Genomic DNA, 16,189 nt, shown 5'->3' on the forward strand with positions numbered 1-16,189 from the left:
GAGAATCAACACCTGTATAACCACCAACTAGTTCAACTGACAGATCACAATGCTCCCTCCCCTCCTAAGAAGAAAAACTATTGGTCTTTGCAGTAAAATCTCCCTTGCTTTCCTTTATCCTTTTAACACTAAATGTGAGTCGCTCATCACCATGGTTCAGTTTGCCTTTTTAAAAACTTTATCAAATGAAATCCTACAGTAGATTGTCTTCAGCAGCCAACTTTCCTTACTCATCTTTGTATGTGTGAGATTCTACCATGTTGCCTGTTGCCGCAATTTAAGCCTATAAGTTTTCTTAATTTTTAAGTTATTTAATCAACCAATTATAACATAGGGACTTTTTTCTTTTATTTAAATTACAGTTGATTTACAATGTTGTGCCTATTTCTGCTGTCAAGCAGAATGACCCCAGTAATACATGTATATACATTCTTTTTCTTATATCATCTTCCATCATGGTCTATCCCATGATACTGGATATAGTTCCCTGTGCTGTACAATAGGACCCTATTGCTTATCCATTCTAAATGTAATAGTTTGCATCTACTAACCCCCAACTCTCAGTCCATCCCACTCCTTCCCCCCTCCTCCTTGGCAACCACAAGTCTGTTCTCTATATCTGTGAGTCTATTTCTGTTCTGTAGATAGGTTCATTTGTGCCATATTTTAGATTCCACATATAAGTTATATCATATGCTCTTTCTCTTTCTAACTTACTTCACTTAGTATGAGAATCTCTAGTTGTATCCATGTTGCTGCAAATGTAAGCCAACTTTGCCCACCTAGAATATCCATCCCCCACTATCCCACTCAGTCCCCACAAGCACCTTCCAAATTATCACCCATCCTTAGAATTCAATACAAATGCCCCTTCCTCCTCCAAGAAGCGCCCCCGCATAACCCCATAAGGAAGCTTTCCACCTGCACGTAACCTCTCCACCCAGTCTGTGACCTTCTCTTCTAGCCCTTCCACTTACATTGCCCTGCACCCTGATTATTTGAGCTGCATTTTCAACATGCTGGAGTGTGTCCCCCAAACCAAACAGCTGGACCATTTTACTTATACGGGATCCTGAAGAGTGCTTAGTACTCAGTCAGAGACATGGTAGATGTCCAGCGAGTTAAATAACTGGGTAGATCTACTAACCAAACACTGCCTGCATAAAGCAGAAGTGGACTTATTGGGCCAGAGCTGGGCAGTGACTAGCAGCTGTTCTTATTGTGTGACTGTCTCCCAGTGTCCTGTGGATAAACGAGGTTCAGGAACGAGATGCGAGACTGCAGTTTGTTCTGGGAGTTGCTTTGGGGACTAACCCCCCCTCCCCTTCAAACTGTTTCCATTGTATCTGTCTCTAGGGAAGTGATGTAAGAACATCATCTGGCTCTTTGAGCTTCCTTGTTATTTGGATTCAGAGTAAACAGCAGTTTCCTTTCTGGCTCTCCAAGATTAAACACGGTATATTATTTCAGTTTGAAGGAAAACAGAGCATCTCTGACACGGCATTTTTGAGAACTGGAAACAGGGGAGACAATCTTGGTGCATCTTTTGATGACCCATGAGGGAAAGAAGTGGGTAGGAAGCTTTAGAGAACTTGCCTTTTTGCTCTGAACATGGATGTGAAGTGGGGTGGGGATGGGGGTGGGGGATGTGAGAAGCTTAGTAGCTGAACAGGAGCCCAAACCCCTGCCTGGACCCATGACAATGGCCATGAGGATCGGGTCTCTCTCCTGAGGCTGGAGCAGAGTCCTCCAGGGGCCCCGTTGCCTAGTAGGTATGCTCTGCTTGGGACCTGCGTCCTCTATCTCTGTTATTATTTGCACTCTATGGAGTCTGGAAGCTGAAAAAACACCTATATGCTAGGAGGAGGAGGAGGAGGAACAACTTATCTCCTTCAAAGAGCCGAGCAAAACAAAAGAACAGTTATTACAACTGAATTAATAATGGTTATCGGTGGCAAATGGGCTTATGGTGGGGAATGGAAATGGGTGACATTATGTATTGCATCTTTCTGAATCGCTTGAATGTTTTTATAGCAATGAAAATATTTGATAAAGGAAACCCAGGCGCAATGCACAGGTATAATATTGGTTTCTCAGTGAGCTTGAAGAATCTCTAGACTCTCCCTGACCCTCCTTTTTAATCTTATTATTTTTTAAAATTAAGGTATAGTTGATCTAGAGTGTGCCAATTTCTGTTGTACAGTGCAGTGACCCAGTCATACATACATATATATACATTCCCTTTAAGATTTTTTTCTCTTTTTTTGGCTGCCCCACAGCATATAGAGTTGGAATAGATCCAAGCCATAGTTATTCCTGCTGACACCAGAGACAGCCCAATCCCATTGCACCACAGCAGGAACTCCACCGCCACCCTCTTGTCATGTATTCATCATCGCCAAGTGCCTGATGCCTTCATCTCACCAGCAGCTTCCCCCCTTTGCTGCCTGTTCCCCATTCCCCTCCCTTCTCTGCAATCCTCTGCAAGAAACTCTTGGCTTGCCAGGCCTGAGAAACAGCTTTCTTATCCTCCCCAAACTCACAGTATTCCACTCCATCAGCTGAGTGGCCTGGCTGACAGTCACATTTGATAGATGACTTCACTAGAAAGTAGTAATGCCTAGACTAATATCCACTTTTCCTGAACCGTGAAACAGGTTTTAAGAGTTATATGCCTGTTCCACCATTTCTTCTAGTGGGCCCACTTCTTGGAATATATTTCAAAGAGGTCACTCAGAGGATGGAGTGGATACAGCTGAATCCCCACCCTGACTCCTCCACAATGTCTGAGCCTTTTTCCTACCCCTGTCAGCAGTTTCTGACAGCTGACCCCTTCCCCAGAGCCAACTTGCTGGGGAGGTTATGCATCCAAACCCCTGCAGCCTGCAGCCCATGAATGATTGGAGTTCCTTTGTGTGAATGGGACATCAACTCTGCAATGTAGTCCATGCTCTAGAGCTCCCTGTAGGATCAGGTGCAAGCCAATTCCAGCATGTGTTCCAGAAGAAAGCATGGCAGTGGCCAAGCACTGGCCACACATCTGTTCCCAGCTATGTGGAGGTGATCACAGGAGGGATCAACCTCTCCCATCTGTGGGAGGCAGGGCTCCACTGGAGTTACTGTTCTAACAAGACCACATACTAGGGTGGATTCCCCACGAGGAGACTGAGATGCTCCTAAGAGGGGGAGGTGAGATTTAAGCTGGAACATGAAGAATCAGTCTGGTTGGCCCAGCCCAAGGGAGGAAAATGAGGGTAGTGAATGCATAGGCAAGAAAGGCTTTGCCATAAAATAAAAGGGGTCCCCAAGTACAGTCTCTGCCCACATACAATATGGCAAGGTCTTTGGGTCTCCTGGTGACATTTTGGCCACAGTTGAGACACCCAGGGTTGGTGAGGTCCTTTGTATGGGGTGGATTTTAAAGATGGAAGGGTTTAGGATGATGGGTTAAAACCTGCCACCCTGCTGCTTTCTTGCTATGTGGCCCCATAGACCTCACTTCACTGCTCCAGCTCTCATTGTGGACAATTTCTTCATCTTCCTGTGGGGGATATCTGTGGTTTGATTACTCAGAATCTGTTCCTTTTATCTAGTAAGACCTCTGATTTTTGTTTGAAGATTTGTCCTGTCTTCATTCTCCAGGTGAAGAGCTCTTCCATACCCGCCACCAGACAACAATGATTTGTTCAAGGATAGGCGCACACCTTACGTCATTCCAATCAGAGTGAGTCTTAGAAATTTTTGTGGAAACTGCTGGAAGAGTAACTTGTTCCCACTGAGTAAAACTCTGAAGTTAGTCATTCTGCAGCCATCTAGCCTTCAATATGGAGAAAGCCACAAAACAGAGCTCAAGAATGGAGTCCACAGGTAGATGGCAGAGCTGAGAGACCAAGAGAAAACAAATCCTAATGACACTCAGCCCCTGGGTCAAGCTTGACCTGAAGCTAGAGATACTCCTGAAATTTTTATTACATGTAAATTTCTGTTTCTTGCTGGTTTCACCCAACAGGAAAACCGAAACAGATAAGATCTGCAGATGCTAAGCTCTCAAATCACTATCTAGACCTGAGGGCTATAGTTTGGTTGGTGATGTCTTTCAGATGGACTTGGTCCTCTGCAGCAATTGCCCCCTGAGTGTGTTCAGTAATCAAAGCCATTTTCAGACACACTCATGCCAGCCCACCTGGCTGGAGGTGAAGAACTAGGGGCAGGTCTAGCTGGTGTGCCTGCAGGTGTGCATTCCCATCTCTGTGCCAGCATGCCTGGCACTACAACTGCTTCTCAAAAAGATATTTCTCCATAGGATGTGCTGTGGAGGCTTGTGATGCTGCCTGGAAGGAAATAGGAGGCACCAGGATCAGTGTCTCATTGTGTTGGCATCCAGGTAGGGGCATAGCAAGACCTCCTTGTTTGGGGTAGTACTAAGGGATGTGATCTTGGAGTGGGCTTGGGGGTGCTTGTGTCATCCCCTCTGCAAAGGAGCTCATGCCCACCCTCCATCACCATCATCATGGCAATCGTAGCCCTAACAACAAGTACCTGGCACTCAGCTGGCAGGGCTTTGGTCCATATTCTTCACGTGCATCTATGTAGTCCCCAAGAGGCCACCCGGAAGGCTCCATGAAATGTGAGGGTGTTATTTGCTTGCTTAAAATCCTCCTGTGATTCCCGTAGCCTAGAGCAGCACTGCTCACTAGAATTTTCTGATCTGAGGAAGAAGTTTTATATCTACTCTGTCCAGTAGTAACCCCTGACCACATGCAGCTGTTGACCACTTGCAATGTGGGGAGTGTGCCTGAAGAACTGAATTTTTAATTGTATTTTATTTCAACTAGTTGAAGCTGAAATTGCCATGTATGGCTAGGGACTACCTGTTAGTTAGGACAGCATGGATCTAGAGAATGAAATCCAAAGTCTCAGGCATGTTCTAGCCTATCTGAGCAACCATCATTTTTTTTTGCCAGAATTCATTCAAACAGGGAATTCCAGCTGTAACAAATGACTTACAATTCCCTAAACCTTGTGCCCACTTCACACCTCCATGCATTGGCATCTGCTATTCTCCCTGACTGGTACATTCTCATCTCCTGCCCAAACATGTTTTCAAGCTGCCTGCTTGCCAAACAACCCTCCTTCAAGACACAGCTCCTGTGTTACCTCTACTATCAGGCTTTATCAACCACCACGCTGCCCTCCTCTCCCCACACAGAACTAACCACCCTGTCCTTCATGCATCCAGCGAAGACAAGATCTGAGGCCCTTCCAGGGCTGATGTATTTCCCATCTGCCAGCAAAGGCAGCCTCCAGGAGAGAAGGTTCTGTGTGGTATTCATCCCTGGGCCTCCAATGCCTAGCACAATATTTATTTGGCTCATATCAAGTGGTCATTAGATGGAGGCTGAAGAAATAAACTGGTTGTAGTAGACAAAGGTCATGGTTCAGGCTGTCTTGCATCCAACTTCCTGTCCTGCTTTTCCCTAGTCTCGTTCTGGGACTTCTCTTTGTGTGTGGCCTTGGGAGTTTGAGGAACGTCAAAGAGGAAGATTTTTAAAATGAAGTGTAGTTGATTTACAGTATTGTGTTGGTATTATCACAACATTGTATATCAGCTATACTTCAATAAACTTAAAAAGGTGTATTGCAAAGTGATTTAGTTGTATATGCATACATATATACACACACACATATATTTATATCAGATTATTTTCCATCAGAGGTTATTATAAAATACTGAATATTTTTCCTTGTGTTTTACAGTAAATTCTTGTTGCTTATCTATTTTAAATATATTAGTGTATATCTGCTAATCTCATACTCCTAATTTACCCTTCCCCACCCCCTTTCCCTTTTGGTAACTCTAAGTTTGTTTTCTATGTCTGTTTCTGTTTTGTAAATAAATTCATTTGTAGTATATCAAATGATATTCATATTATATTTGTCTCAGTATGAATTCACTTAGTGTGATCATCTCTATGTCCATCCATGTTGTTGCAGATGGCATTATTTCATTCTTTTTTATGGCTCAGTAATATTCCATTTGTGTGTGTGTGTATGTGTGTGTGTTACATATATATACACCACATCTTCTCTATCTATTCCTCTGCCTATGGACATTTAGGTTGCTTTCATGTCTTGGCTATTGTAAAAAGTGGTGCTATGAATGTTGGGGTGCATGTATCTTTTCCTTGTAGAGTTTTTGTCTTTTCCAGATGTATGCCCAGGAGTAGGATTGCTAGATCATATGAACTCTATGTTCAGTTTTTTTTTTAAAGGAACTTCCCTACTGTTTTCCACTGTGGCTGAACCAACTTATGTTTCAAGCGGAAAGACCTTTTTGCCAGGCCATTCATTCTAGAAACTAATGAGACCATGAGGGGTGCAGTGAGGTGGGCGGACAGAGGTCATACTCATCACAGCAGCAGCACCCAGGCCATACAATTTCTGTTGTCCAGCCCACCAGAGCTCCAAGATTGGTTCTTCAGCCTCCTGCCAAACACATGAGTTCTTGATGACCTTCCAGAAATTTGCTGGGAGAGTTGTCTGGCTTGGTAGTTGGTCACCAAGTGCTCCTTAGCAGCAGTCACACAGATAAGCCTCTGGGTCTACAGAGCTCTGTAGGAGGAGAGGGTGTGTCCTTCTGTGATGAGGCTTTATGAGTGACAGGGCTGAGCTGTCACAATGCACAAAGCTGAGGTTGAAGCCAGAGTAGAAGACTCCCAGCCTCAGGCAACTGAAGAGGATCTCCCTGGCATTGGAGAGAGGTATAATGGAGAGCAGAGCACCATCCACTGCAACCAGAGTGACTGGAATGTCTGCATGACTACAAGTGGGGCCACCCCATGGTCTAAGGGAAAGGAGATTCCAAGGGATGCTAAAGGGTTGTTTTGATAGCATTTGGGGGTCCAAGGTGGGTCTTTGGGGGTGTTATTAGCAGGTGTTACTGGCTAGATTTCTATTCTCTTAAATCATTATCCTTCCAAATACACTGTGAACTGAGAACTTCATCTGTTCAACTCAGTTTATGAAGGGCCTCTTCCTCTGCACAGGGGACCATGCTAGCTCTCTTTCCCACCTCAGGGCCTTTGCCCATGCCGTGTCTCCAGCCTGAATTTCTCTTTGTCTTATCTAAACTGCTCCTATCCATCATTCACACTTAGTTTAAATGTCACTTCCCTATGGAGACCTTCTCTGACACTCAGATTATGTCTCTTGGGCCCTGGAACCTCAGCTTACAGCATTTATGAGAGCTCTCATTGTGCAGATATTGGTGGGGCCATTTGAAGACAGATTCTCTTCTTGCTAAGTGGCAGGCTCCATAAGAGCAGGGACAGTGTCCTGTTCACAGATGCATCCTCGGCATTGCACAGTGTCTGACACTCAAGGAATATTTCTTGAATGAACAAGCAAAGGAGGAAGGATGAAGAGGGAGGAAGGGAGGAGGGGCAGAAGGAAAGGAAGGAAGGCAAGGTTGCAGTATTCCCCTTGGGTCTCTGTGTGCCCTCAGTATGATATATGTCCCCAGTTATGCTCTTCGCCCTTAAAGTAGTTTCTTCAGGCCATGCACTTGGGGCTAAGCAGAATGAAGACTGTCCTCTGTAACCTTTCACCTGATCCTGTACGGAGTGAACTTCCTAGGTTTCTGGACAAACATAACTCAAACTCCCTGCTGCTATGTCTAAATGTTTACATTCGCTCAATATTCATGTGTTGAACTCCTAATGCCTGATGTGATGGTATTAGTAGGTGGAACTTTGTAAGGTGATTAGGTCATGAGGGTGGAGTCCTCATGAGTGGGATTCATGCCACTCCCTAGCCCTTCCTCCATGTGATGATACAAGGATTGTTCTGTGACCCAGAAGAGGACCCTCATCTGACCATGCTGGCACCCTGATCTTGGTTATGGAGAGATGAGCATTTTAAATGTTAACAGCTACTGCCAAAATAGCTGCAGCCCTGTGATTCATTGCACCATCAAGTTTAATCTCTTTATGTTGGGGTTGATTTCACATGAAGTCTGGAACTGAACACTTTATTTTGGCATCAGAACTGATGCTCCAAAGGTGTTAGAACTCACTTCCTAGTGCAAGTATGGCTGACATTGGCTGTACCTTCTAAGCATTCTTCATAAATTCACTCATTTAATTCTCACATCAACCACACTTTGAAGCAAGTATTATTCCAGAATAGTGATGCCAGCCCGAGGCCTTGACCGTGTTTGCACAGCAACAAAGTAGCCCACCCAAGATTCAAAGCCGGTATATGCCGTTGCCCTTGTTTGGTGTTCAGAGTTCTGAGTGAGCAAGGGACTGACAGGATGAAAGTCACATACTCAGACTGATGCTTCTTTAAAGGCTTCTTCAATCCCACACATTCATAATTGACTTATCCTAAGGATTCATCAGGAAATTACCCACATAGAAAAGCCTATGGGACATGTAATGCAGGTGATCATACACTATGGCAAAAATACAGATCAGGGAGTTCCCGTCGTGGCTCAGTGGTTGACGAACCCGACTAATATCCACAAGAATGCAGGTTCAATCCCTGGCCTCACTCAGTGGATTAAGGATCCAGTGTTACAGTGAACTGTGATGTAGGTCGCAGACATGGCATGGATCTGGCATTGCTGTGGCTGTGGTGTAAGCTGGCTTCGATACGACCCCTAGCCTGGGAACCTCCATATTCCATGGGTGAGGCCTTAAAAAGACACACACGCACACACACAAACAGAACAAAACAAAACAAACCCAAAAAAACAGATCAGGAGCTTCACCTAGAGGCTTGTCAAAGGCTTAAAAAGTGTTGCTGCTGCAGAGGCAATAACCGGAGCAGACAGTGGAGGGAGGTGCAGGGAAGTCATCATCATAAGTATTATTAAAAACAGAAATGAGTTTGGGATTTATAGATACTGCTGTATATGAAATAGATTAATGGAGTTCCTATCATGGCTCAGTGGAAACGAATCTGACTAGCATCCGTGAGGACGCAGGTTCGATCCCCGGCCTCGCTCAGTAGGTTAAGATCCAGCGTTGCTATGAGCTTGGTGTAGGTCACAGACGTGGCAGATGTGGCTAGAATCTGACATTGCTGTGGCTGTGGCATAGGCACAGCTCCCATACTACCCCTAGCCTGGGAACCTCCACAAGCCAAGGGTGTGGCCCTAAAAAAAAAATAGATTAACAATAAAGACCTACTGTATAGCATAGGAAACTATGTTCAATACTATATTACATAACCTATAATGGAAAGGAATCTGAAGAAGAAAAAAATATATATATGTATATGTATACATATAGATCACTTTGCTCTACACCTGAAGCTACTACAACATTGTAAATTAACTATTTTTTTAATTTTATTTTTTTTATTACTCAAATGAATTTATCACATCTGTAGTTGTATAATGCAAATTAACTATTTTTGTTTAAAAAAAGGAAAACAAAGAATCATGGACAAACCTTTTTTTTTTTTTTTTGGTTTTGGTTTTGTCTCGTGGCTGAGAATGTACCCCGGCCTCAGCATTTCAAGTGCAGTCTGTGAAATCTCCCTGAAATGGAACAAAAAGACATTGACCTCACATATCTTCTCTGAGTGGAGCTTTTCCATGGTTCTCTAGGGTTATCACAATATATACTGACTTTAAAAACAGTCCCAGTTTTCAGCCCATTAGGAGAGAAACTGCAGCCTTTTTTTCCCCCCCTTTTACACTTTTTACAGAGAGAAAATGTGTGACTTTTCTTGATGAGCAAACAGCCAAAGGTGTTTAGGAAAGGTCTATCATTTTTGTTTTTTTTCTAGTGGCAAGACACCCTAAACTAAATTCATTAGCAACTCTTCTGTTTGGGATTTTAAAATATTCTCTGACCCATATAAATACCTTGTTTTGTCCTCTACTAATATAAGAAAATTAACTGATGTACGTAAGCTATGGCTTTCAGAGCAAAAAAGCAGCAAAGTATAACAAAAAGGGGCTTGGAGACTGTCATTTCACTGTTGAAGACATCAAAACTCAAGCTCTACCCATGCTTCTACTCCTCCTAAGAAAGTTTCATGTCTATAATTTTGTGAATAGTAGATGCTGCTTTTTGATTTTTATTTTTTATTGTTGATTTACAAGGTGGTGCCAATCTCTGCTGGACAGCAGTCACCCAGTCATACATGTATGTGTGTGTGTGTGTGTGTGTGTGTGTATACATTCGATGCTGTTTTTCAGACGTGAGTCAGGTTTTTAGTTCTACATGTATATGTCACTTAATTGTCTCTATGTTTTCCAACCTTCTAGAAAATATGAGAGGAACATCCGGATAGGAGTTTGGCCATGTCTTATGAGCAAGTAACTGTTATAGGTCATATGAGCAAATGCTGAGCTGGTGACAACCAGCTCAAGAAAATCAGTTCACTTCTCTGTTTCTCAGTTTTCTTTCCCCAAATACACATGATGCAGGATACCCGTTGGCTCATTCACTGGGCCGGTGTTTATTGAGCTCTTACTCTGTGCTGTATGCCAATAGCAAGATGGCAGAGCTATAGTGTTGAACAAAATGCATGAGGCTCTCGCCTTCATGGAATTGAAATACTGGGGGATATGAAAGGATTGCAGAGGCAAAAACTCTGTATCAGTCAAAAGCTATATATATATCTGCTTATGGAGACCTTCTTTTTTTCCTCCGTCTCTAAAAGCAGTGCTCTTGTGGACTATACTGTGTTTTTTCATTTACTGTATGACACTTTGGCAGCAAAAGAACAATAACCTCCTTGAGGTCAGGATGTGGTTTAAAGTTTTCATGTCTGCAATTCTTAGGACGATGGGGTAGCTGGCTCTGAGTCCCGAACATGGTCTTAGACCCCAGAGTCCTTAGCTTTTCTCTTTTTCTAAATGGCCTTTCAGCTGGGGCAGGTTGTTGTGGGTGTTGAATATTGGGTGACAGTGATAATGAAACTGATTTTTTTTCTATCAGAACTGACAGTGAGTGAATCTGTTGAAAGAGTCTTTTTTAAATATAAATTATTTGAACTATTCAGTCCTGAGCTTATAGACATTTGGGGACAGTATATGCCATGTTCATTGAACCTCAATTGGTTTAGTCTCAGGAATTTTTTCTATACAGTTTCTGTCCATGATTGGCTCCTGAAACATGAATTGGGCCCTTTTGGTTGATTTCATATAAAGTTAGATATACCTTACGGATGGTAAGAGAAACAATGCTGTTTTCACTTTTGGTTTGAATTTGGGTACTCTGGCCCTTCTCTCAGCTGAGTTCACATAAATAATTCTTTACCTTCAATAACTGAGCATTTACTATTTAGGATGAATGGAGCGTGTCCTGAATAACCCACACTCATCTCCTCATTGCAGACTGAGATCTCATAATTAACCAGGTCCAGGCACAGGGTCTCTGCTGGGAGGTGTCCTGAGGACTGACTGGGGCCCAGAGTTTAGTCATCTTCCAGGTGAGTCAATTCACTGTATAGAGTAACGAGTGTGTAAGTGTCAAAAGTAGGGGCTCAGCTCTTGCCAGCTGTCCTGTCCCTTTCAACACTATCCACATCCAAAGTTTTCTCTATTCAAAGGGGCAGAACAAAGGACTAGGAGAGGAAGCCAAGTAAAGCTGCAGCTGGTCATGCCAGAGGTGGTGGCTCGAGGGAAGGAGAGAGGAGAAAAAGGGAGGGAGGCGTGGTGGGTGCCTGTATAATGCATCTCATTTCTTCTATCCAATCCTTCAGTCACTTTCTGAAGACCAGGTGGTTTCTCCCTTTTCAGCAGTATTCTTTTAAGTTAAATCTTGAGGGTAAAGGTATTTCTTGAATGCCTTCAAAGTAAGATGGTTCAGAGTCTCAGTTATTGGATGTTTGAATTTTTTGTTTGTTTGTTTTAGCACTGCCCCCGATGCATATGGAAGATCCTAGGCTAGAGGTTGAATTGGAGCTGCAGCTGCTGGCCTATACACAGCCATAGCAATGTGGGATCTGAGCGATGTCTGTGACCTACACCACAGCTCATGGCAACATTGGATCCTTAACCCACTGAGCGAGGCCAGGGATCCAATCCACCTTCTCATGGATACTAGTCAGGTTTGTTACTGGCTGGGCCATAACAGGAACTCCTGGATGTTTGAATCTTGAAAGCAATTCATTTGATTACTTTTATATTCATGGAGCAGTTATTTATGGAGTAGTTACCATGCTCAAGTGCTGGGCATACAACCGTGCAAGACTCAGTCCCTGACTTGGAGGGGCTTCTTAGCTACCGTGAAGGTAAGAGACAACTGTAAGAGTGGATTGGGGAGTTCCCATTGTGGCGCAGTGGTTAACGAATCCGACTAGGAACCATGAGATTGCGGGTTTGATCCCTCCTTTGCTCAGTGGGTTAACAATCCGGCATTGCCGTGAGCTGTGGTGCAGGTTGCAGACTCGGCTTGGATCCCGCGTTGCTGTGGCTCTAGCGTAGGCTGGCAGCTACAGCTCCGATTCAACCCCTAGCCTGGGAACCTCCATATGCCACAGGAGTGGACCAAGAAATGGCAAAAATAAATAAATTAAAAAAAAAAGAGTGGATTGGAAGAACCATGTCAGATGACCTTGACTTGTCATGGGAACACAAAGCAGGCCACCCAACCCAGTATGAGGGGGAGCATCAGAGGTTGGGACATTAAAGCTAAGACCTGAGCGACACTGATGTTATTAATGAGGCTGGAAATGAACATCTGTGTGGCTTTCCATCACTGTGGTTTGTAACTCTGAGGAGTGTCAGAAAAAAGAAAGGTCTTTCCTGAAGGTGGGCTGGGTGGACTAACTGAGCATCAACCTCTGGCCAAAGGCTGGCTCAGAGTGGTCAGTAAGTCTCAGAGAAAACCAAAGTCATTTTTAGTTAGGAGTGGATTGCCAGGGATGCCACAGTGAATGCCCAAGACTTTAGAGCCCAGACTCAAGAAACACTGAGATACTTCCTGGTTTCCCATCCTTGATTCAGCAAGATTAAAAGCTGGAAGAGAAATAAAGGAAGACAATAGTTCTGAACACATGAATGCTAAGGAGTTCATGTACTGTTGCTGTTATTGTTATTAGAAACAATGGCTTGTTATCTGTGTTAAATAATTACTTATAAGCTCTCCTGGGCAATGTCCTCTGGAAAGATACAACAGTGTTATGGCATAGAACATTGGATTTATGGTGAAACCTGGGGTTGGGGGAGCATGTGAAGTGGCACATTTGACAGTGTTAGAGGAAGGATCCTCCTATATAGAGGAGGACTTCTGGAATCAGAAGTAGCACTGGATTAGGAACCAGATGCTATAAATCCTCATGAATAGTTCTGATTCTGAAAAATTGTAGTCCTAGCCAAGAAACTTCAACCTTTGGGATGTCATACTCCACAGGTGTAAAACATAGATTGGTTTCTGTTCATATATTCCCCCAATATTAACTGAGTACCTATTGTGTGTTACTACTAGCCTATTACAGAGAGAATAATAGGCATTGATTCTTGGTCCTTGACTGAGAGTGTTAGGGCAGGAGGACAGCTCAGAGTCTGGTGGAAAAGAATGGACAAGGTATTAGAAGTCAGTGACAAAACAAAATGCTGTGGGAACATGCAAGAACAGAAGGGAGCCGTTCTGGGGAGGCCTTCAGGTAGATAAGAACATGGAAGGTGAGCTGGGCAGGTCTAGGATCTCTAAAGTACCCGTGAAACACTATGCTTTAAAAGTACAGATCAATGACATTGCTTTGTATTCTAGTTTTGTGACTGTAGCCTCTGTTGTAGCTTTTATGACAATAACACCATGAAGGAAGGAAACAAAATTCAGGGACTTTGACAGGATTTTCTTTTTTAAAATGTCTCATTTTTGTTGCTATCGGCATCTAGAATGTGGGAAAATTCAGTTAAAGTAATAATTTAAGAAATATATTAGGAGTTCCTGTCGTGGTGCAGTGGTTAACGAATCTGACTAGGAACCATGAGGTTGCAGGTTCAATCCCTGGCCTTGCTCAGTGCGTTAAGGATCCAGAGTTGCCATGAGCTGTGGTGTAGGTTGCAGACGTGGCTCAGATCCCGCGTTGCTGTGGCTCTGGTGTAGGCCGGTGACTACAGCTCTGATTCGATCCCTAGCCTGGGAACCTCTGTATGCTGCGGGAGGGGCCCTAGAAAAGGCAAAAAGACAAAAAGAAAAAAAAAAGAAAAAAAGAAAAGAAATATGTTAACCTACTGTCTAGCATAGGGAACTATACTCAGTATTTTACAATAACCTATAAAGGAAGAGAATCAAAAAAATGTATAACTGAATCACTGCTATACACCTGAAACTAACACAATATTGTAAATCAACTATATGTCAATAAATAATTTAAAGATTTTTTAAAAATTTAGGATTTCCCACCGTGGATCAATAGAAACAAATCTGACTAGTATCCATGCAGACGCAGGTTGGATCCCTGGCCTCGCTCAGTGGGTTAAGGATCCAGTGTTGCCAGAAACTGTGGTGTAGGTCACAGATGCAGATCAGATCTGGCATTGCTGAGGCATAGGCTGGCAGCTGTAGCTCTGATTTGACCCTAGCCTGGGAACCTCCATATGCTGCAGGTGCAGCCCTAAAAAGACCAAAAAAAAAAAAAAATTTATACAAAATGACCAACCATAGATACAAAATGGAGGAAAATATAAAGTGAACCCCTTTGTGGACCACCTGATTCTGCTTCCTCTATACCATCTTCCACATCTATCACGTACAGTATTCGTTTGGCTTTTGCTGGAATATTTTAAAGCAAACTCTAGGCTTCATTTCATTTCATCCATAAATATTTCAGTAGGTATTCTATGAGGGAAGAACTTTTTTCAAAAAGCATAACACAATGCCACTAGCATGTGATGTAATACCCAGAACATGCCATATTTTCATTAATTAACTCAACATTTTTACAGTTGTTTCATTCAAATCAAGATCCAAACAAAAACTACACACAATTTTTGACTGAAAGGACTCTTAAGTATCTTTTATTCTGTAATAGTTTCCCCCTTCCCCATTTTTTAAAAATGCCCTTCCCTTGAGGAGGGGGAGAAAAGAATCATGTATCCAGTAGAGTACCCTAAAATCCATTTGGTTGGTGGTTTCCTCCTGGTGTCATTTAACTTGTTCTTCTGTTTCCTGTAAACTAGATTCTTGTTAAATCTTTTCCTTTTTTTCCTACCTTCTTTTCCTTCCTTAGGTTCCTTCCTTCCTTCCTAGCTTCTTCCCTCCCTCCCTCTCCCCTTCTTCCTTCCTTTCTTTTCTTTTCTCTTTCTTTCTTCCTTCCTCCCTCCCTTTCTTTCTGCCAGAATACATCATAGGAGATGCTGTGTACTTTCTGATGCTTTATAGCATGAGACACACCAGGTCTGATTGTTGCATTTTTAGAGATGTAAAAATCGATCAACGTAAGTTCAGGTGTCATCAGCATGGTCCAGAGTTCCCTGTCTTTTACCTAATAGTTATTGATGATTGTTGCCTAGAATCCTTATTTCATCAAGTGCTCCAAAGTAGTGATTTTCTGTCACTCTTTCAGTCTTTATTAGCCAGACTTCTTCTATTAAGAACTTGTCATCTGATTACTCTGAAATACAGTTCAAACAAGGCAAGCAGGATAAATGCTTAGTTATTTGCCTTTATTTATTTTAAACTCATTTTAATCCATTGTGGTCATTATTTTTTGACTCGCATTGTCCCTTCCTTGGCCAGTGAAAGTCCCTTCAGGATGGCCTCTGTGTTTTGACCTGACCCTAGTGGATTTGATAGCTCCTTGCTTTTGATAACGTGTCCACAGCTAATTTTTGATGTAGTGATTAAGCTTCAGAAATCCTTACCAGCCCTCTGGGTTTTTGTTTGTTTGTTTGTTTGTTTTTTGGCCTATCCATGACAAGTGATGGTTTATACTAGTTGTATCAGTTAGGAATGCTTTCTGCTATAAGTAAGCATAAAGAACAGAGTTTCAATTTTTTCAGAGAACAAAAAGTCTGGAGCAGACAGCTGTGAGCATTTGTTCAGCAGCTCATGAGGTCCAGAGCCAGCATCACTGTGATTCTCTTGGCCTCTCCTTCATGGTTGCAAGATGGCAGTTTCTGTTCTAGGCATCATGCCCACGTCAGGGCAGGAAGAAAGGGGAAGGCTGGAGCCAGCTGCAGCTGTCCCTTTGTACCAGAAAAGCAAAAGCTTTCCCC

The sequence above is a fragment of the Phacochoerus africanus genome, chromosome 1, assembly GCF_016906955.1.
Source record: "Phacochoerus africanus isolate WHEZ1 chromosome 1, ROS_Pafr_v1, whole genome shotgun sequence".
Taxonomy (NCBI): Eukaryota; Metazoa; Chordata; class Mammalia; order Artiodactyla; family Suidae; genus Phacochoerus; species Phacochoerus africanus.